The sequence below is a fragment of the Myxine glutinosa genome, chromosome 3 (assembly GCF_964187855.1).
Source record: "Myxine glutinosa chromosome 3, kmMyxGlut1.1, whole genome shotgun sequence".
Lineage (NCBI taxonomy): Eukaryota > Metazoa > Chordata > Myxini > Myxiniformes > Myxinidae > Myxine > Myxine glutinosa.
This window is the reverse complement of record NC_136263.1, coordinates 101,947,240-101,969,970: the sequence shown is the minus strand read 5'-3', so window position 1 is coordinate 101,969,970 and position 22,731 is coordinate 101,947,240.

The window sequence follows — 22,731 nt, the reverse complement described above, 5'->3', positions numbered from 1 at the left end:
TTTAATGATAATTATGACGTCATAGGCACGTGGTAGAGCGCCATCTTGGAAAAACCGAAAAACTTTGCACCTCTATATCTCCGAAAGCGCTGCATAAAAAAAAGAGACATGGCTCATTGTAAATAACTCTCCATGGGGAATAACATATGTTAATGATGATGTCATAGTTGCCTCCATTATGACGTCATAATTTAACAAGTACAAAACTTCATCCGATCAAGATGAAATTTATTGAGCATAATCTAGGAATAAATTAGTTTAGAAAACAAATAATGATGACGTCATCAGTCACGTGGTTTGGCCGCCATATTTGTTTTGACACAAAAACCACTAAAAACACATCCTGGTGAGGGTCTGCAATCTCTGATTGCTCTTTTGTGTTTTTTCTGTTTTCTGTTTCTCAATTTACTCCTCTCCTTCCCCCCTTCATTCCTTATCCATAAAAGATGGGCAGCATAGCATATTTTAATGAGATATTAACACATCTAAAGTAAGTGTTTCAGAACTTATATCATGTAATGAAATGTGCATGATGATTTTTGTGAAAGTTGAGTTGGACAAAATAAACATGAACATCCAAGGACTTGGTGCATGGATATAAATGTGTTTAATGAAAGTTTTTCTTCCCATATGTATGAAATATGAAATGTATATGTCGAAATGTCTGGGAAGATTGAAATGTCGAGCAGCTGGCTTGGAGAGATACGTGCAGTTGATTTGTACATCGAGCAAGTGCTCTTGGGGGCCTTTCCTTCCAGTGCATCAGTGTTGCTGAATCACTCACTATGCATAGAATACTCAGGTTCGTTTGCTCTTGCCCAGTGTGAAAGATATTGCCCAGTGTGAAAAAATTGAAATTTGGCCCTTAAAGATTTACAATCTTTGGAATGCTAATATGAGATATTTAACCTTCCCCACCAAATGATATCAGTGGGATACAAAGCGTAAACAGTTTCAGCCTGGTGGAGGTATTGTGCTCCTCTACCTATATATCCCCTTGGCACAGTTGTTAAAGGGAAATCCAAACGTTCATACCACCTGAACAGCCATCGCTCAAAACTGTAAGACCATCCAGCACCAACCACTCCCCTCTTCTCAATCCCATATCAACTGTCACCTTATTTAGCTAACAATACTCACGTCCACCCCACACCTGCCCTCCACCATACACTCACAACCCCTCCATCCACTGGGGCACGGAACATCAACACGGCACGACCACAGACACAAATGGCTCTTCTGGGAATGTATGAAACCCTATAGAACCCTTTAGAATTACCCCATAGAACCAATTACAATTACCCTTTAGAACCCTTTAGAATTACCCTATATAACCCATTACAACTGTCCTTTAGAACCCATTACATTTACCCTATAGAACCCATTACAATTACCCTATAAACCCATTACATTTACCCTTTAGAACCCATTACATTTACCCTATAGAACCCATTACATTTACTCTATATAACTCATTGCATTTACCCTATAGAATCTATTACATTTACCCTTTATAACCCATTACAATTACCCTTTAGAACCCTTTAGAATTACCCTATAGAACCCATTACAACAACTGCCCTTTAGAACCCAATAGAATTACCCTTTAAAACCCATTAGAATTACTCTTTAGAACCCATTAGAATTACCCTATATAATCCATTACAATTACCCTATAGAACCCATTACATTTACCGTTTAGAACCCATTACATTTACCCTTTAGAACCCATTATATTTACCCGATATAACCCTTTAGAATTACCCCATAGAACCCATTACAATTACTCTTTAGAACCATTTAGAATTACCCTATAGAACCCATTACAAATGCCCTTTAGAACCCATTACATTTACCCTTTATAACCCATTACATTTACCCTTTAGAACCCATTATATTTAACCTATAGAACCCTTTAAAATTACCCCATATAACCCATTACAATTGCCCTTTATAACCCTTTAGAATTACCCTGTAGAACCCATTACAACTGCCCTTTAGAACCCATTATATTTACCCTTTATAACCCATTACATTTACCCTATATAATCCATTACAATTACCCTATAGAACCCATTACATTTACCGTTTAGAACCCATTACATTTACCCTTTAGAACCCATTATATTTACCCGATATAACCCTTTAGAATTACCCCATAGAACCCATTACAATTACTCTTTAGAACCATTTAGAATTACCGTATAGAACCCATTACAAATGCCCTTTAGAACCCATTACATTTACCCTTTATAACCCATTACATTTACCCTTTAGAACCCATTATATTTAACCTATAGAACCCTTTAAAATTACCCCATATAACCCATTACAATTGCCCTTTATAACCCTTTAGAATTACCCTGTAGAACCCATTACAACTGCCCTTTAGAACCCATTATATTTACCCTTTATAACCCATTACATTTACCCGATATAACCCATTGCATTTACCCTAAATAACCCATTACATTTACCCTTTAGAACCCATTACATTTACCCGATAGAACCCATTACATTTACCCTTTAGAACCCATTAGAATTACCCTCTAGAACCCATTATAATCCTGGTGGTCCAGGGTGGATGGAGGGGACATCATAAAAGTTTGGGAATTATCCCGCGTCCATCGGGTCATTCGATCAAATAGATAATTATCAGCACCATATGTACATGTTATACTTGGTGTCACATTTCTGACAATAGTTGTTGGACGTTAAAGATTCCACGGTGTCCTTCGCCAAGAGTACGTGAGTTGTCTTCCCACCCTGAACAAATTCCAAAACGCTGCCCGAACCAGGACATTGTGACAATGGCGCAGTTTGTAAAATGATCAGAGGTATAAAAAATGAATAATTTATCCGAGCTGATAAACAACTTGGTAACAGCTCGGTGGTTATAGCAAATAAATCACAATGTGTTTGGAACAAACTTGATACAAATGGGGGTCAAACCGACATTAATTCCTTGTATATGTAGTTACCCTGCGCTCGCGAAGCGAAAAGCAGGGTTAGGCATTCGTCTGAGTCCGTGCGTGTGGTGTACCTACGTACCTGTCTGCATTTTAAAAATTCATCTTCTCGGCAACCGTTGGTCCGATTGACACGAAAGTTTACCATAGGAGCGCCTCCGCCTGTAGAATTTATAAAATTCATAATTATGTCGTCATAGGTCACGTGGTAAGGACGCCATCTCGGAAAAATTTACACCTCTATGTCTCCCAAACCACTCAATGGAAAAAATTAAAACATGGCTCATTGTCATGTACTCTCCATGGGGAATAAGATATGTTGATGGTGATGTCATCGTGGCCTTCATTATGACTTCATAATTGGACAAGTACAACGCCTGAACTGATCAGTATGAAAAAAAAAAAATTCCTCCAACTATTAGTCCGATGGACACGACATTTTCAGAATATGAGCGGATGCTCCTGGAGAATTTTTCAAATGATAAATTGTAATGTCAGGTCACGTGGTACAGGCGCCATCTTGGAAAAATTGAAAAAGGTTGCACCTCTATATCTCCGAAACCGCTCCATGGAATTTTTTTTAAACATGGCTCATTGTCAAGTACTCCCCTTGGGAGATAAGATATGTTAATGATGATGTCATCGGTACATGAATTATGACGTCATAATTCGACAAGTACAATGCTTGATTCGATCAGGATGAATTTTTTTTTCTCTGCAATTCTTGGTCAGATTGACACGAAATTTTCACCATAGGAGTGCCACCTCCTGTAGAATCTTGAAATGATAATTATGACGTCATATGTCACGTGGTACAGGCACCATCTTGGAAAAACGTCACACCTCTATCTGAAACCACTCCATGGAAAAAACATTAAGACCTGGCTTATTATTGTCAACTACTCCCCATGGGGAATAAGATATGTTAATGATGATGTCATGGGTGCCTTCATTATGACATCATTATTCGACAAGTAAAACACTTATCCCATCATTATGAATTTTATTTTCTCAGCAACTGTTGGTCTGATGGACACGAAATTTTCACCATATGAGCGCCTCCTCCTGTAGAATATTGTCATGATTATGACGTCATAGGTCACGTGGTATGGGGGCTGTCTTGGAAAACCGAAAACGTTTGCACCTCTATATCTCCAAAACCGCTCCATGGAAAAAATTTAAACGTGGCTCATTGTGAAGAACTCCATATAGGGAATAGGTGTTGTTAACGATGACGTCATTGGTGTCGTAATGATGACGTCATAATTCAACAGGGGTAACACTTAGTCTGATCAGTTTGAAATTTATTGAGCGTGATCTAAGCAACAATTATATTCGAGAATATAAATTTATGATGTCATCGCTCACGTGGTCTGGCAGCCATATTGGATCAAAGGGGAAAAAAACGTTCAAAAACAGAAGAGTTGTCTCGCACCATGTTGACTGTGCAGGGTAAGTATTCTATGAATACCATCTAGTTTCTTAATAGTTCAATGTTTCAGACACAAGGGTAACCTACCAATTTGTGAATTTGTCTGTCCTTTCTTATAATGTCCCTTTTTCTGAATGGTAATTATTACGCAATTTAATTATCTTACAATGTACTACGTTGCAGCCAAGCCTGATGTTGGCTTAGCGGTTAGGGTGCTGGCTTGGGATCCTAGGACCTTCCGAGGTCAGCAAATTGAGTACCAGCTTGCTGGGATGAATGATCCCGGTGTGTACCCCAATCTAGAATAGGTACACCGTATCCCTGCGCATTGTAAGAGGCGAGGAAGGGCTGGCATCAGGAAGGGCATCTGGCCATAAAAACATTGCCTCAAACAGGGAACCATGATTGTCATGGGGCCCGCAAGGCTAACCCCCGCTCTAGTGGGGAAAAATAGCCCTAAAACGATCATTCATTCATTCATTCATTAATTCGTACTATTTTGCAGCCATTTCTGTTTTCCCTGTTTAAACGATTATGTTGGTTGAATAAAACCTTTACTACCACTACTACTAGTACAGCTTAGAAAGACTATTACTGACTGATACAGTGGTGCCCTCAGCCAATGATGTTACCCCGCAGCCTCGTGCTGCATACAAAAGAAGAAGAAGAATCTGAGCATCAAGCAAGAAGCAGCAGGTGGCAAGTACCATTTTAAAAGTCTTTGGAATGACTCGGCTGGGGCTATGAACCACCGACCTCCAGACTCAGAGCAAACACTCCAACCATTACACCAGTTAATGGTGAAACAAAATAACTTCAACAAGAGGGACAATTGCTTAGCAACACATGGCCGCTACCTGTCGCAATAAATGTTCTTGTTTCAAGCAAAAATGGCATAACTCCGTGAATAATTGGCGAAACGCCCCAAAACTCGAACTTCTTCTCTAACTTATCATAATAAAGGCATGGATCAAGTTTCAGTTGCATATGTTACAAGGTATGGGGAAAAATGCGGAAAAGCACAGGTGGGGCGGACGGAAGGACGCACAGCAAACTTATAGACCCTCCAGGTAGGGGACTAATAAGGTTGCCATCTCAAATGAGTGACCCATTTAAAACAGTTCACACCATCGATACACATTATTATTTTTTCTGTGTTGCAGGTTCGTGGAATAAAATGCTAAGTAATTTTAATAGCACGTGCTTTCCGCAATCTGGAGAAAAATTAAGTTGAATATTCGTTTGTAGCGTTTTCTTCAAGCGAAGTTGAAAAAGTCTCAAAAACCAGGGTCGGTGCATGCACAATATATTAGGAGAGAAAGTAGAAGTTTGCATGAAGTTCCGCGTCTATTTGTCATTTTACTCTTTTTTTTATACAATGATCTCCCGCACACTCATATCGTGGGAACTTTCACGCCTCGCGGTTGCCACGGTCTTGTCATCGTCAGGACAATCTGTGTTTTTTATCCTCATTGGCTCCGGACAAAACAGCCGAGCCGCCGCTGTGCGTACCATTGATGCTCATTTAGAAAGTTTGCTTTTGAGCCATGCAAGTTGTCACATTGCTTGTAAAGGCAGAGTCGTTGCGATAAAAGAGCCATTTTAATACATACTGTTGCTGCAACAAAGCACTTTTGTTTCAGAAAAGTGTAAAAAGCAGTGTTTTTTTTTTCACCTTCACATCATGCGTGCGTTGACAAATGTCGCATCGAAACCGAGAACCTGCACACTGTTCATCCAGCAGATAATTCATCTCGTTTTTCATGAAGCTCGCCCGTCAGCCTCAGTTTCTTTGGAATCCCCAATAAAAGTATCCTGAATCCTCGGTCACACTGCAGCGAAATCACTAGAAATTGACAATATATCCTTTTGTCGTGATCGCACTTGACCTATTTAAAATAGGTGACCATATATACCAACATAGGGGCAATACCCCTGGGCGCTCACCTGGTAGAATAAACGGTATACTGCACTGACTAAAGGTATTTTACACCAATTTCAATGGTTGCTAGAAGACAGGACAGCATGTAGAATCATACTAACATAATCATAAGACTTTAATAATAATAATAATAATTCATTTATTTTGTATAGCGCTTTTCCAGAAGCCCAAAGGCGCTTTGACAGAGTGGCAAACATAATGCATAACAATACATGAAAACAACAATTGCAAAAAGACAAGAATCAATAGGGAAATATTTAAAGCAAAAGGAGGGAGAAGGAGAAGAGATAGTCAGGGGTTAAATGCTGTGGGTTGAATGTTGAATGCAGTGTTGAACAGGTGGGTCTTTAGTGATGTTTTGAATGTGGTGAGTGAGGAGGAGTCTCTGATGGTGTGAGGTAGTGAGTTCCAGAGGGTGGGAGCAGCGATGGAGAAGGCCCTGTCCCCCCAGGATCTGAATTTGGTCCAGATGGAGGGGGTCAGGAGGTTGGTACCAGCAGAGCGGAGGTTGCGGGTGGGAGTGTGTCTGGAGAGGAGGTCAGCCAGGTAGGATGGGGCCAGGTTATGGAGGGCTTTGTATGTCAAGAGGAGGATTTTGTACTGGATTCTCTGGGGGATGGGGAGCCAGTGAAGCTTGTAAAGGACGGGGGTGATGTGGTCACGGGTCCGGGAATGGGTGAGTAGACGGGCAGCGGAGTTCTGAATGTATTGGAGTTTATTGGTGATTTTTGAGGGTGAACCATAGAGGAGGCTATTGCAGTAGTCCAGACGGGAGGTGATGAAGGCGTGGATGAGGGTTTCTGCAGCCATGGAGGAGAGGGATGAGCGGAGACGGGCAATCTTTTTCAGGTGAAAGAAGGCTGACTTTGTGATCTGTTAAGTGTATTTGTCGAAGGAGAGGGTTTGGTCAAAGATGACGCCAAGATTCCGGATGTGAGGGGAGGTGGATACTGGGATACCGTCGATGTTGAGGGCAAAGTTATGGGTGGATTTTGTGAGCGTTTTTGGGCCAATGATGATTATTTCAGATTTATCACAGTTAAGCTTGAGGAAGTTGATTTGAAGCCAGGATTTTATTTCAGTGATGCAGTTTGTCAGGATAGAGTGGGTGGCGGTGGAGATGGACTTGGTGGAGATGAAAAGCTGGATGTCATCGGCGAAGCAGTGGAATTGGAGACCATGACGGCGGATTAAGTGACCGAGCGGGGACAGGTAAAGGATGAAGAGGAGGGGGCCAAGAACTGAACCTTGGGGGACACCTTGGGGGAGGGGAGCAGTGGGGGATTTGCAGTTATTGATGGAGATGAACTGGCATCTGTCAGAGAGGTATGATTTAATCCAAGAGAGGGCAGTGCCGGTAACGTTAAAGGTGGATTCAAGTCGGGTGAGGAGGATAGTGTGATCGATGGTGTCAAAGGCAGCGCTGAGGTCGAGACTTGGTGGAGATGTTTAAACAAACAAAGAAAAAAATACCTATTTTGGGGGGCAACCCCCTCACTCCCAACCACATATACCTCCTAAGACCCCAATTTTTCTAATGCCTTGAACAAACATTGGCACATAATGGGTGATTAAGGTTGTGGTGAAAGTTTCATCGAAATTGTGTATTTAGTTTCTGAGAAGAAGGCAAATGTCTATTTTGGGGGGAATCCCCCCAGTATACCCCTCACGGCCCGATTTTGTTTCTGCTGTGAACAAACTTTGGTACAACACGAGTGATTAAGGTTGTGGTCAAGTTTCATCAGAATTGCGTGTGTATATTCTGAGAAAAAAGCAAATACCTATTTTGGGGGACAACCCCCTCAGGTTCGATTCTATCGGAATGACAGGACAACCCCCACAGTTCAAAAGCAAATATCGATTTTGGGGGGTCAAACCAGGACCCACTTTGACAAATTTCAGTACGTCACAGGAACTTCAGTAAAGAACAAACTTCAGAACATCACGGGTGATGAAGGTTGTGGTGAAGTTTCATCGAAATATTGTGTGTAGTTTCAGAGAAAAAAGCAAATACCTATTTTGGGGGGTCAAACCTGGATCCACTTTGACCCCCGGACCCCTTAGACCTCAATTTTTTTTAATGCTGTGAATAAACTTTAGTCACAACACAACAAATATCATTTGTGCCAAATTTGGTCACAATCCCATCAGCGGTTTCGGAGAAGAAGTTCCAAGTGTTTTCAGACGGACTGATGGATGGACGGACAGACTGACAGACTGACCATCGCATAAGCACCCCTGAACTTCATTCCAGGTGAGCTAAAAAGATAACACATTAAGCGAAGACATTAGGAGACTAATTCTGGTCACGGTTGGGGGAATTCAACACGCCCCCCAAGTGAAATGATTCTGAATGTATTTGTAAAGTTTGCCAGATTTATCAGAAAACATCTTTCGTTGCTTTGTATCAAAATATGTGCCTGGTCGTGACGTCACGGCCTCAGCGATAATTGGTTAAAAACATTTATCTCGTCGAATCAGTAGCAAAATTCACTCTGGGAGCGATTAGACCATTTGATGTCGTTCATGATAACCTTATTGGTGAAGTGTGACCAGGGCTCACATCAACCAGGTACATTCAAGTTCATCTGCTAACCTCCTATGTGGCACTGAGCAGACACTTTTCGCCTTAAATTATGAAATTCCATGTAGAACAAGAGAGATGACTTTTGAATGTTAATTTGTATCATAATGATAATCAGATAGTCATTATTTTCTGATTGAGTAATGATCAAAATAATTTTTTAAAATATATTATAGATAAACATCCAGGTCTACCTATATCATTTCAGGTGAGTGAATGAGTTTTTCTTTAAAATTGCACAAAGAAGATGACATAACATAATTACTGTTTCTCAAATTATTGTATGAACAGCGAAGTTAATGCCGTCCTTACGGTCGGAATCATTCCCCCAGAATTATGGGCAAGTGAATTTTCCCAAAATCGTGGATGGGTTAATTCCCCCAAATTTACCGATAGATTAATTTCCCAGGTATTACGGGTGGATTAATGCACCCAGAATTACGGACAGTTTGATTTCACTCACTCACCGCAGGCAGGTTGGTGGTCTTTCTGTCTTCTACCGACTCCTCTCCAGCCTTGCTCCCCCAGCTCTATCTGGTCTCTGTCCCCCAAATATTCCTACAGGTCGCACAAGACCTGCCAGCAATCCTCTTTGGTGAAACTGCCAAAATCAAGACTCTCTGTTCACCTTCACTCTTTCATCCCTCTTTTCCCCCGCCTCTGGAACAAACTCCCTCACTCTCTTCAATTGCACTCCTCCCTCCAGGTCTTTAAAACAGCTGTTCACCACCATCTCTTATCTTCCCCCATCCAAAACCTTGATCTTTTCTACCCCCGTCAATTCACCCCAAATCCACTTTCTTGAAATACCAACCTCTTTCCTTGAAGTCCGAGCAGTGTCCATGTGTTTTATACTTCTCCCACCCCCCCTCCCCCTTCCCATGCCTCCCCCCCAATCCCTCTCCCTTCCACAGATCTCCCGATGTCCCTGCTCTCAAATGTTGTACTTGTGTGCTTCCCCCTCTCTCCCCATATTGTCTACCGCTCCCCTTATTATATGCTTTATGTGTCCATTTGTTTATTTGTGATTAATGTTAGCTCTTACACGAGCCTCGATGTTGTATACCAAAAAAAAAAAAAATTCTCCCATAATTACGGACAGGATAATTCCCCAAGGATTTTTTTTGTTTGTTTTTTTGTTTACTGAATCGAGGCTCGTGAAAGAGCTAAAAAGATGAATTCCCCCAAAATTACAGATGTGTTAATTCCCCTAAGAATTACCAATATATGAATTTCCCTAAAATTATGGATAGATTACCTTCAAAATTACAGATGGTTAATTCTCCCAGAATTATGGATGGATTAATTTCCACCAAATTTACAGACGGGTTAATTACCCGGCAAGAGGGAGTCGCACCGTGGGAGGGATGTCCAAAAAGGAAGTCATCCTCAGTGGGAGGGTCAAGGTACACAAACCTGCATGACTAAGCTGCGTCCCAAATGCATGTCGATCAGCGCATCATCGGACGCAACGTGCACGGCGCTCAGGTGTGTGTGCGTGTGTGTGTGTGTGTGTGTGTGTGTGTGTGTGTTTGTCTTCGTCTATATATTTTCACTTTAAAAATGTATCTCTGCAACTGCTTGTCTGATCCATGCAAAACTCTAAACGCAGGAGGGACTCCACATGGTATGGAGAAAGCGCTGAGGACTGTCGTGATTACAGAGGGCTCGCTGGCAATGGGATTCCAAAGCATGACATTGGAGAGGGGGCGTTTGGCGCGAGTAGTGCACAAAGTACGTACGCAGTATACCAGCTCCCCCCCCCCACCCCCCCCCCCCATCATTATAAGTGTCCGCTCGCGTTACGCTATACGAAGAGCTGCCTGCCGGGTTTTCCATCACCTGGACCGGAGCCGGACTGGAGCCTGGACGTGCTGGTGACCTTCCACCCGACCATCTGCAATCCCCGTGTGAGTGTCTGTATGTGAGACGGGCCTGTTTGTCCAGGGAATAAGATAAGACTGTAATTAAGGCTGCCCTGTGTGCTTTTCCTTCCTCTTTCTTTCATGTACATTTCTTTCGTTTCCTCTTCTTTCTTTGTACATAATTAATGAACCCATCTGTTCTTCCTATTTTCCTGGTTTCCTCTCCATCCGATCGCATCAGTCTTTTCTCTAATTGGGTAAGCGTGGCACGATTCAGAACCGCTACAATCGGGTCTAGTCACTGGTTAACAGCTCGGATCGCGGATTGCTATCCGCTCGGCATGTCCTATCAATATCCGTGGTTCGAGCGGGAGTTATTCCCTTGCTTTACGGTCGGTGGTAGTAATTAGGTAATAGGACTAAAAATCGACCAACAACCCTATTTACCACCGACCGGAAGGAACGTTATAACTTCCAGGAATCGCGTCGGCCAGATAAAAGGACAAGGGGATTGACCCCCCTTGGTAAGAGGAGAGCCGACGTCGGAGATCCGTAACAATATTATATTGATAACTCCGACATCATAGGTCACATGGTATGGTAGCCATATTGGATTAAAGGAAAAAAATTGGACATATTCTCTGAAACCACTCAACGAAAAAACAAGTTAAAATCGTATCCATGTCCGAAGGAAGCGGTTCATTTTTCCATTTTAATATGAAATAGGCAGAGCCTAGAAACACACAAAACCCATTAGAATTACCCTTTAAACCCTATAGCATTACCCTTGAGAACTGTTTAGAATTACCCTTTAGAATGATCCTTTAAACCCCTTTAGAATTACCCTTTACAATCCTTTATAATTACTATTTAGAACCCTTTATTTTTACCCTTTACAACCCTTTAGAACTCATTACAATTACCCTCTAGAACCCCTTTGAATTACCCTTTAGAACCTTTTAGAATTACCCTTCATGATTTCCCTTTAGAACCCTTTAAAATTACCCTTGAGAACCAATTAGAATTACCCTTTAGAACCTTTTACAATTACCCTTTAGAACCCTTTACAATTACCCTTTAGAAACTTTTACAATTACTCTTTAGAACCCTTTACAATTACTCTTTAGAAACCGTTACAATGACTCTTTAGAACCCTTTGCAATTACTCTTTGGAACCCTCTATAATTACCCTTTAGAACCTTTTTGAATTCCACTTTATAACCCTTTAGTTTTAAACACGGTGGGTTAGCAAGGTTCTTCTTCATTTTTAGCTCACCTGGAACGAAGTTCTGGGGAACTTATGTGATAGTGCATTGTCCGTCCGTCAGTCAATCCATAAACACTTGAAACTTCTTCTCCGAAACTGCTGAGGGGATTGCGACCAAATTTGGCAAAAATAATATTTGTTGTGTTGTGACTAGAGTTTGTTCACGGCATTAAAAAAATTGGGGTTTAAAGGGGTCTACCAGGGGTCAAAGTGGATATCTAGGATTGACCCCCAAAATAGGTATTTGCTTTTTTTCTTAGAATCTACACAAGCAATTCTGATAAAACTTGACCACAACCTTAATCACTCGTGTTGTACCAATGTTTGTTCAAGGCATTTTAAAAAAAATCGGGCCGTGAGGGGGTCTACTGGTTGGTTGCCCCCAAAAATAGGTATTTGCTTTCTTCTAAGAAACTACACATACAATTCCGATTAGACTTGACCACAACGTTCCGTTCATTAGCAGTGATGTACCAACGTTTGTTGCCGGCATTAAAAATATCGGGGTCTAAGGCGGTCTATGGGGGGAGGGCATGTTGCCCCCCCCCCCCCCCAAAGTAGGTATTTGCTCTTTTCTCTGAAACTACATATAGTGGGTGGGGGTAATATGGACCCCGGGGGAATATGGACCCTACTGAATTTCCCATGATGCACTGCATCAAGCCTCATCTCCATATCACGGGATAAACAAGTATGGCCGACCAGCAAGTGAACAACTGCAGTTGATTCAAACTCTTTAATGACGGTAAGTGCAAACCTCCAAAAGTTTTCATCTCAAATTTTACAATTCATAAGCATGCAGTACTGTGTATGTACATGTAGTCACTAGCTTGTTTGATGAGTGGTGTCCCTGGCTGAGTGCACGTGAGAGCTGTCTCCAGCACCACTGTGTGTAGAAAACTCCATCCCAGCCCATATGTACTGGGCATGCTGACATGATCGAGAGGCATGGTGTGGGGAATATGGACCCTTTGGTCGTGTCTAATATGGACCCATGTCCATATTCCCCGCGGTCGATGTCCATATTCCCCACACAGGAAGCTTATCGAATAAGTCCACAAAACAGCATGTTCTCTGTCAAAATTTGAATCAAATAAATTTTTCTGCACCGAAATATGTGACTAAGCAAAACTAGGTATGGTCCAAGTAGCCGTCAAGTATCGGCTGTTTGTTAACAGCCGATAACATGTACACTTGATTCTGTATAAAAATCCGACAGTGACTATGACTGTCGGAGATTTAACTCGCCCCGAAAAAGCGTAATCATCACATCCTCTCCTTATGAAAGACGTTTGATTGTGGAACATCAAGAACAAGAGAGAAGGGCATTGAATAAAGGGCCAACACGCGAGAAGCAGAATCCTATATCCCCAACTAATTTGAAAGCGAAAAAAGGCAACAGACCACGAACAAAGCGCGGTCCTCCAGTTCAAAAGCAGGTTACCAAGTCTGCAAAGCAACACAGAAAAGGTAATTTCTACTGCATATATTGCAATGAGTTATTTGTTGATCCACCTGAATTTTCTTGGATCCAATGCAGTGAATGCAAGCAATGGGCCCACGAAAACGAAACTGACTCTGAGGGTAAAGGTGCTTTCGTCTGTGACGAGTGTCGCGAAGGTTGTTGTTCACTGAAAAATCGGAAAGCAACATTTGTCCAAGGGAACATTTGACGAAAAGAAACTGGACTTACCCCATTGAGGGATATGGACCCGAGGTCCATATTACCCCATAGGGGGGGGGGGGTCCATATTCCCCACGTTGTTTGGAATATGGACACTGATGGCATATTTTTATTTGTCCCCTCAATCATATGTCTTTGATTTTATTCAACCCAAACTGCATGGGGATGTAGTCTGTCTGGTTGTCTAAATAAACCATTATTTGGAAATTTTCCTTGTCTATTTGTATAGCCTCTATCGGGACTTTGGCTTAGGGGGTCCATATTACCCCCACCTACCCTATAGCACGATATATCAAAAAGAGGTGCATGGATGCGGACGAAACTTGGTGTACAGGTTGGGTGTGTGACAAGAACAATTTGATTAGATTTTGTTGAAACTCCAAATCCGGATCCAGATATGAGAAATTTTAAATCATTAAAATGATTATATTCACCATTGAGGGAAGGGTTCCAAAACGATATATAGCACGATATTTCCAGTAGTTCATCTTCTTCAATGACGTCCGCATTTTCATCCTCTTCAGTGCCGTCCTCATTTTCATCCTCTTCAGTGCCGTCCTCATTTTCATCCTCTTCAGTGCCGTCCGCATTTTCATCCTCTTCAGTGCCGTCCTCATTTTCATCCTCTTCAGTGCCGACCGCATTTTCATCCTCTTCAGTGCCGTCCACATTTTCATCCTCTTCAGTGCCGTCCGCATTTTCATCCTCTTCAGTGCCGTCCTCATTTTCATCCTCTTCAGTGCCGTCTGCATTTTCATCCTCTTCAGTGCCGTCCTCATTTTCATCCTCTTCAGTGCCGTCCACATTTTCATTCTCTTCAGTGCCGTCCTCATATTCATCCTCTTCAGTGCCGTTCTCATTTTCATCCTCTTCAGTGCCGTCCTCATTTTCATCCTCTTCAGTGCGGTCCTCATTTTCATCCTCTTCAGTGCCGACCGCATTTTCATCCTCTTCAGTGCCGACCGCATTTTCATCCTCTTCAGTGCCGACCGCATTTTCATCCTCTTCAGTGCCGACCGCATTTTCATCCTCTTCAGTGCCGTCCTCATTTTCATCCTCTTCAGTGCCGTCCGTGTTTTCATCCTCTTCAGTGCCGTCCGCATTTTCATTCTCTTCAGTGCCATGCCGTCCGTTTCTAAAATCCTCAATTTTCATCCGATTCACTTGAAATTTGAATAGGATTTGCATATCAGCTTACTGAAACCAACCACTAACTATTTTTGAGATCAACATAGGCCAAAAAGTCAACATATGCCAAAGGTCAACCACTTTTCATCAAATTTCTAAAATCCTCAATTTTCGTCTGATGGACTTGAAATTTGAATGGGATTTTCATATCAGCTAACTGAATTCAACCACCAACTATTTTTGAGATCAGCATCAGCCAAAAGGTCAACATAGGCCAAACGTCAAACATTTGGTGTCCACAGAGAAAACTGAATAATTCTCACCTTCGACTGTGGTAGCACCTGATGTGCTGTTGGTTAAATGAAGCATGCGATCAGTTGGCTCTGCGTTGTCATTGTCGACATCGACATGGTGAGTGGAAGAGGTGGGTCTGGGACATCGGGCTTGCAGATTCCCCCTCCTCCCACAGGTGTGGCACGTGAATTGTTTATAACAACATTGAATGCACTTTGTCCACCACCGCAACGCCAGCAGGTCATGCCGCCAGTCTTCTTGGGACGGTACATCTCGCGGGCAGTTGGAGGTGGAGAAATCCGACACTTCTTTTTGTAAGTTGTGACTTAACTCTATGCACGTCCAGCGTTGACCTTGTGATGACCTGTAGACTCTTATCAGCTTGCATACACGCAGTGGCAATGTCGGTAACCTCCTTGAGGCCTGGATCTGTCTCCAAGAGCAGTTTACGCAAGATGGAATCGCTGTTAATTCCAATCACAAAAAAGTCTCTCAGCATCTCGTCCAGTCTTGCGCCAAACTCACAGTGTTGAGCCAGACGTCTGAGATCGGCTACAAACTCACTCGCCGATTGGCCCTCACTTCTTTGGTGTGTATAAAACTTGTACCTTGACACGATTTTCCCCTGCTTGGGTTTGTAGTGTCTCTGCACCAACTCAACCAGTGCAACGTATGACTTGTCGCGGGGTTTTTCGGGTGATAGGAGATCCTTCATCAACCTGCAGGTCTGGGATCCGCACACAGTCAGCAATATAGCACGACGTTGAGGTGCATAAGCAGTGCCATCAATTCCGTTGGCAACAAAATACTCGTCCAGTCTCTCGCAAAAATCAACCCAGTCATCTGAGCTCAGATTTCATTCACTCAAAATCCTTATCCCGGCGACTGCCATCGTGAAAATAAAACACCACACGTGAGCTCGAACACACAGTCCAGCTCCTCGTCACTACTGTAAAGTCCTTACAAGATTGATGGCATCACAAATCGAGGGATTCAGGGACACAAGGCAAGTGTCCAAACAGCAGTTTATTTCCGTAAGTGATGACAGTTGACACCGGAAAAAGCCCTCGGGGCGCCCAACAAGTGGCGGAGCCCGGAAGAGAATATGACATCACAGTATGTTACACCCCTTAAAAATTCCCCCCCCCCCCCTCAGGGGAGAATTACCCAAACCCCTCCCCCAGGGGAGAATTCTACCACCCCTCCACTTCCCCCACCCCCCCCCCCTGCTTGGGAACATCAGGTCTAAAGGGTCGAGGGGTGGAAAGGGTGTATGGAGATATAAAATGTCTTAAAAGGTCCAGAGGGTCTTAAAGGTATGAAATGGTCTACATAGGTCTAAATCGTTTAAGGAGTCGTGGTCAGGTTAGCCATCCAGGAAGAGAATGCAAGTTGTTTCAGAGCAACTGCCTCACCACAGGACTCGGTATACCATGGGGATGTCGTGTTGTGATCCCGGAAAATCTCCGTTCCAGGGTCATGGATGAAATCCATGACTGTCACCCCGGGATTGTGAGGATGAAGTCTCTCGCTAGAAACTATGTGTGGTGGCCGAATCTTGATGCTGATATCGAACATCATGTTCCACATTGTTACCCCTGCCAGAGCACCCGGAATACACCTGCGAAAGCGCCACTGCATCCCTGGGAACGGCCCAGCGAACCGTGGCATCGCCTACATCTCGATTATGCCAGGCCTATTAACGGCAGCATGACTCTCATCATCACGGACGCGCACACAAAATGGATCGACGCCTATGTGACCGGGAGGCAAGAGTTTTTTGAGGTGTGCAATGAAGTCTGCGATCGACTGACCTTGCTGCTGTCTGCACATGTAAAAATTAAACCGACACAGGATGACTGAAGGAGATGGGTTGCAATGTTCCTTCAAAGCGGCCTTGAGCTCTGCATACGTGAGCTCCAGGATTGTCCGAGGACGAATCAGGTTTTTAACGAGTGTGAACGTCTCACCTCCGCAAACGGACAGGAAGACGGCCTTCATCCGGAAACGGAAATAAACCCGCGGTCACGGTGTCCGGATAAAACGGGCAATATTTGCACCTTCATACATGACAGGCTGGAAGACGGGTTGGATAATTTAAGACGAGATGGGATGAATCTGTGCATGAGAGAGATAGAGCAGGTTTCTGGTGGAAGAATTCCCAGGTTGAGTACATGCTTTGGACCTTTTGAGTACATCAGGGGCAGTAGATAATGTGGGAGACCAATCCTGAGGAGACATGTCTCCTTGCAATCCCTGCCAATCTGCCTAGGTGCACTGCCTGACCCGCTGGCATTGAAGCGGCTCTCTGAGAATAGCCAGAGAGATGTTGACTTTCACGAGCATATGATCAATGATGAGATGAACCAGAAGACATTTGAGGAAAAGCAGGAGCAGGAAAAGCAGGTGCAGAGGAAAAGCAGAAGCAGGAAAAGCAGGAAAAGCAGGTGCAGAGGAAAAGCAGGAGCAGGAAAAGCAGGTGCAGAGGAAAAGCAGGAGCAGGAAAAGCAGGAAAAGCAGGTGCAGAGGAAAAGCAGGAGCAGGAAAAGCAGGAAAAGCAGGTGCAGAGGAAAAGCAGGAAAAGCAGGAAAGCAGGTGCAGAGGAAAAGCAGGAGCAGGAAAAGCAGGAAAAGCAGGTGCAGAGGAAAAGCAGGAGCAGGAAAAGCAGGAAAAGCAGGTGCAGAGGAAAAGCAGGAGCAGGAAAAGCAGGTGCAGAGGAAAAGCAGGAAAAGCAGGTGCAGAGGAAAAGCAGGTGCAGAGGAAAAGCAGGAGCAGAAAAAGCAGGAAAAGCAGGTGCAGAGGAAAAGCAGGAGCAGGAAAAGCAGGAAAAGCAGGTGCAGAGGAAAAGCAGGAGCAGGAAAAGCAGGAAAAGCAGGTGCAGAGGAAAAGCAGGAAAAGCAGGAAAGCAGGTGCAGAGGAAAAGCAGGAGCAGGAAAAGCAGGAAAAGCAGGTGCAGAGGAAAAGCAGGAGCAGGAAAAGCAGGAAAAGCAGGTGCAGAGGAAAAGCAGGAGCAGGAAAAGCAGGTGCAGAGGAAAAGCAGGAAAAGCAGGTGCAGAGGAAAAGCAGGAAAAGCAGGTGCAGAGGAAAAGCAGGAGACATTTGCGGGAAAGTTAGTCATCTCTAAGTCCAGAAGGGAGGATTTGCCATTGGGAGTAATCCGAATTGGAAAATTCACGGATTGAGTCAGTCGCATGGGGTCACAGAAGACTTTTGCCGAAGTGCCATGGCTGGTGAGAGTCACTAACATCCAATGAATTTGCATGCTTGAAAATTTTGACAATTGAAATCACCACATATGAGGTAGAGAGAGTTAGGAAGAGTTGTTAAATGTTTGTCCATGTTGGCTGAGCGATGTCGATGGCGTTGTCACTGTTGCGAGGATGGTACAACACACAGGCAAACAAGAAGTGGGAGCGGAGGGGAAGTCGTAGCCAGAGGTACTCCTGGGGAATGGGAGGTGTAAGATTAGTATATGGAGAGTGAGAAATTGAGTTATTGATGGAAAGTGCAACTCTGCTAGCAGACATGGTTCAGGCCTATCAAATCGGAGGAGGCAATAACCGGGGAGCTTATGTATGGGGAAATTACATTTTGGGGATGAAATGTGACACGAGATTGTCATCACATGATCCATAACGTTTTGTCCAATTTGCATCAAATTGGTATCAAAAAATGTGCAAAACTCCAAAGAAAAAGCCATGAAACAGTATTTGGCCATTCGTGCGGGTAACGGAGAAATTCCAGGATTCTTTAGAGGGCAGCGTCATTTTGACCTCAACCTCCCTTGCCCTACCCTCCCCCCACCCCCGCCTCCCCCACAGCCTCAATGGTGTTGTGTTTTTGATCTTTCAAAGTAATTATTTCATTTTACTTGATTCAGTTATTTTGGATGCGTGTTTGTTGAAACCCCTATATGCTATACGCAGTACTTATCTGCTGCTTAAAATGGATGTAATCGATATATAAATTAACTTTCTCCCCACAAATTTAATAACATAAGGGCAGGTCATGTGTTCAAGGCTCTCATGCCCATGCCTTGTTAACCTTATCTTACCTCATTAGGGTTAGGGTTAGGGTTAGGGTTAGGGTTAGGGTTAGGGTTAGGGTTGTATTAGGAAAACACATCACATGGTCACATGGGGAAAGACCTCATTAACCTTATCTATCAGTTTAAACGTTATCTATGTGAGGGTCATTCTGTAAAAAGTTGCCAATTCCCTTGTAATTCAATCATCTGAGACCTGCATTGCACAAAGAAGTCCAGATATTCTGAACGATGCCATCCTCCTCCATGAGCCATGACAAATCCGTGCTGTATGCAAAATGCAACTTCTACCAGCTGCTTCAGAGTGGGCAGTCATCCCTCACTTAAGCAGCCAATTTCACAGGGTGTAATTCCAAGCGTCTTCCACTTATTTTCCAGGTTAACACAGCCACGTCCAATGCGTTAAGGACAATTCCAAAGGAAGGTTTCTGTGCTGGGATGCAAAGGTTGGTTGGTCGTCGGATGAAATGCATTTGAAGAGGACGGAGATTATGTAGAGTAATATGTGACATGAACAAACATGGTCATTAGTATCGAAGTCTATTACATACATAGGTTTAGAGTACAACATTGGTCTTCTCTTTCTCAACTCTGAGAAGGAGCTGAGAAAGAGAAAACAAAGGTGGTTTTGGGCATGTGGCGAGAAGGAGAGAATCTGAGTTTGACAAGAAAGTCACGAGTTTAGTAGTTGAGGGGAAAAGACCAATAGGTAGACAGAAAAAGAACAAGAGGTAGACAGAAAAAGACCAAGAGGTAGACAAAAGGACCAAGAGGTAGACAGAAAAAGACCCAGACGTGGACAGAAAAAGACCAAGACGTGGACAGAAAAAGACCAAGGTGTAGACCGAAAAAGAACAAGAGGTAGACAGAAAAATACCAAGATGTAGACAGAAAAAGACCAAGAGGTAGACAGAAAAAGACTACGAGGTAGACAGAAAAAGACCACGGGGTAGACAGAAAAAGACTAAAGTGTAGACAGAAAAAGAACAAGAGGCACACAGAAAAAGAACAAGAGGTACACAGAAAAAGACCAAGGTGTAGACAGAAAAATACCAAGAGGTAGACCCAAAAACACCAGGAGGTTGACACAAAAAGACCAAGAGGTAGACAGAAAAAGAACAAGAGGTAGACAGAAAAAGAACAAGAGGTAGCCAGAAAAAGAATAAGAGGTAGACAGAAAAAGACCAAGGTGTAGACAGAAAAAGACCAAGAGGTAAGACAGAAAAAGACCAAGACATAGACAGAAATAGAACAAGAGGTAGACAGAAAAAGACCAAGATGTAGACAGAAAAAGACCAAGGTGTAGACAGAAAAAGACCAAGAGGTAGACCCAAAAACACCAGGAGGTTGACACAAAAAGACCAAGAAGTAGACAGAAAAAGAACAAGAGGTAGACAGAAAAAGAACAAGAGGTAGACAGAAAAAGAACAAGAGGTAGACAGAAAAAGAACAAGAGGTAGACAGAAAAAGAACAAGAGGTAGACAGAAAAAGAATAAGAGGTAGACAGAAAAAGACCAAGAAGTAGACAGAAAAAGAACAAGAGGTAGACAGAAAAAGAACAAGAGGTAGACAGAAAAAGAACAAGAGGTAGACAGAAAAAGACCAAGAAGTAGACAGAAAAAGAACAAGAGGTAGACAGAAAAAGAACAAGAGGTAGACAGAAAAAGAACAAGGTGTAGACCGAAAAAGAACAAGAGGTAGACAGAAAAATACCAGGATGTAGACAGAAAAAGAACAAGAGGCACACAGAAAAAGAACAAGAGGTACACAGAAAAAGACCAAGGTGTAGACAGAAAAATACCAAGAGGTAGACCCAAAAACACCAGGAGGTTGACACAAAAAGACCAAGAGGTAGACAGAAAAAGAACAAGAGGTAGACAGAAAAAGAACAAGAGGTAGCCAGAAAAAGAATAAGAGGTAGACAGAAAAAGACCAAGGTGTAGACAGAAAAAGACCAAGAGGTAGACCCAAAAACACCAGGAGGTTGACACAAAAAGACCAAGAAGTAGACAGAAAAAGAACAAGAGGTAGACAGAAAAAGAACAAGAGGTAGACAGAAAAAGAACAAGAGGTAGACAGAAAAAGAACAAGACGTAGACAGAAATAGACCAAGAGGTAAGATAGAAAAAGACCAAGACATAGACAGAAATAAAACAAGAGGTAGACAGAAAAAGACCAAGAGGTAGACAGAAAAAGACCAATGTGTAGACAGAAAAAGACCTAGAGGTAGACCAAAAAAGACCAGGAGGTAGACAGAAAAAGACCAAGAGGTAGACAGAAAAAGAACAAGAGGTAGCCAGAAAAAGAATAAGAGGTAGACAGAAAAAGACCAAGGTGTAGACAGAAAAAGACCAAGAGGTAAGACAGAAAAAGACCAAGACATAGACAGAAATAGAACAAGAGGTAGACAGAAAAAGACCAAGATGTAGACAGAAAAAGACCAAGGTGTAGACAGAAAAAGACCAAGAGGTAGACCCAAAAACACCAGGAGGTTGACACAAAAAGACCAAGAAGTAGACAGAAAAAGAACAAGAGGTAGACAGAAAAAGAACAAGAGGTAGACAGAAAAAGAACAAGAGGTAGACAGAAAAAGAACAAGAGGTAGACAGAAAAAGAACAAGAGGTAGACAGAAAAAGAATAAGAGGTAGACAGAAAAAGACCAAGAAGTAGACAGAAAAAGAACAAGAGGTAGACAGAAAAAGAACAAGAGGTAGACAGAAAAAGAACAAGAGGTAGACAGAAAAAGACCAAGAAGTAGACAGAAAAAGAACAAGAGGTAGACAGAAAAAGAACAAGAGGTAGACAGAAAAAGAACAAGGTGTAGACCGAAAAAGAACAAGAGGTAGACAGAAAAATACCAGGATGTAGACAGAAAAAGAACAAGAGGCACACAGAAAAAGAACAAGAGGTACACAGAAAAAGACCAAGGTGTAGACAGAAAAATACCAAGAGGTAGACCCAAAAACACCAGGAGGTTGACACAAAAAGACCAAGAGGTAGACAGAAAAAGAACAAGAGGTAGACAGAAAAAGAACAAGAGGTAGCCAGAAAAAGAATAAGAGGTAGACAGAAAAAGACCAAGGTGTAGACAGAAAAAGACCAAGAGGTAGACCCAAAAACACCAGGAGGTTGACACAAAAAGACCAAGAAGTAGACAGAAAAAGAACAAGAGGTAGACAGAAAAAGAACAAGAGGTAGACAGAAAAAGAACAAGAGGTAGACAGAAAAAGAACAAGACGTAGACAGAAATAGACCAAGAGGTAAGATAGAAAAAGACCAAGACATAGACAGAAATAAAACAAGAGGTAGACAGAAAAAGACCAAGAGGTAGACAGAAAAAGACCAATGTGTAGACAGAAAAAGACCTAGAGGTAGACCAAAAAAGACCAGGAGGTAGACAGAAAAAGACCAAGAGGTAGACAGAAAAAGAACAAGAGGTAGCCAGAAAAAGAATAAGAGGTAGACAGAAAAAGAACAAGAGGTAGACAGAAATAGACCAAGAGGTAAGACAGAAAAAGA